Source organism: Oryza glaberrima, chromosome 2, assembly GCF_000147395.1.
Source record: "Oryza glaberrima chromosome 2, OglaRS2, whole genome shotgun sequence".
NCBI classification, from domain to species: Eukaryota; Viridiplantae; Streptophyta; class Magnoliopsida; order Poales; family Poaceae; genus Oryza; species Oryza glaberrima.
Genome location: NC_068327.1, coordinates 12,627,028 through 12,628,381, shown reverse-complemented (window position 1 = coordinate 12,628,381; position 1,354 = coordinate 12,627,028).

Here is a 1,354-nt window from a genome sequence, read left to right as displayed (position 1 = left end):
TAAATTTATCATAGAGGAACTTGGTGATGAGTGTTTTGCAATCCTTGCTAATGAATCTAGTGATGCCTACCAACAAGAGCAATTGGCTCTTTGCTTGCGGTTTGTTAATAAAGCAGGACAACCGGTTGAGCGGTTTCTTGGCCTTGTCCATGTTGAAGATACCACATCCTTGACTCTTAAAGAAGCAATCAAGTCCTTGCTTATGGACTATCAGTTGCCATTGTCCAAGATACGTGGACAAGGATATGATGGTGCTAGTAACATGAAGGGTCATGTTAATGGGTTGAAGAAACTAATTATGGATGATTCTCCTTCTGCTTATTACGTTCACTGTTTTGCCCATCAGCTTCAACTAACCCTTGTAGCGGTTGCTAAGGAGAACACTGATTGTGCATGGTTTTTTGCGCAACTTGCATACTTGTTGAATGTCCTCGGGATGTCATGTAAAAAGATTTGCATGCTTCGCGTAGCTCAAGCTGAGTATATGATTGAGGCATTGAAATTGGGTGAAATTGAAACTGGCCAGGGTTTGAATCAAGAGATGGGCTTAGCAAGGCCAGGTGAGAATCATGTTTCATTTAACATGTTATATTAGGTACTCAATAATGTTATATTTTGTACTTACTACTTCTACTTGAACATATGGTGGCAGGTGATACACGATGGGGGTCTCACTACAGAACTGTAATGCATGTTATGTCTCTATATCCATCAATTAAGAAAGTTCTCTTCAGGATTGGCAAAGAGTGTACAGGGGCTGAGGCTATAGGAGCTCAAACTATGCTAGAAGTATTTCAATCTTTTGAGTTTGTTTTCTTGCTCCACTTGATGAATGATATGTTTGGATACACCACTGACTTTTGCCAAGCTTTGCAAAAGAGGGAGCAAGATGTCGTGAATGCGATGGATCTTCTTGCCTTTACAAAGGTAGAACTTGATGTTTTGAGAGAAGATGATGGATGGCGGGAATTCCTTGGGAAGGTTACTTCTTTTTGTGTGAAGCACAAAGTTAAAGTTGTTGACATGGATGGGAAGTATAAGCCTATACAAAGATCAAGGAAGTTTCATAAAGATGCCATTAATTACCATCGGTTTCATGCTGATATGTTTTTGGGTGTCATTGATAGGCAACTTCAAGAGCTGAATAACAGGTTTGATGAGGTAAACACAGAACTCCTTAGATGTATGGCATCATTCAATCCATCAAAAGAATTTTCAGCTTTTAATGTTGAGAGCTTAGTTAAGCTTGCTGGGTTTTATCCTCATGATTTTGATTTCGAAGAAATGAACCAGCTTCCTTTTCAACTCAACCGCTATATTAGTGATGTGACCAAAGATGAGAAATTCACTAATT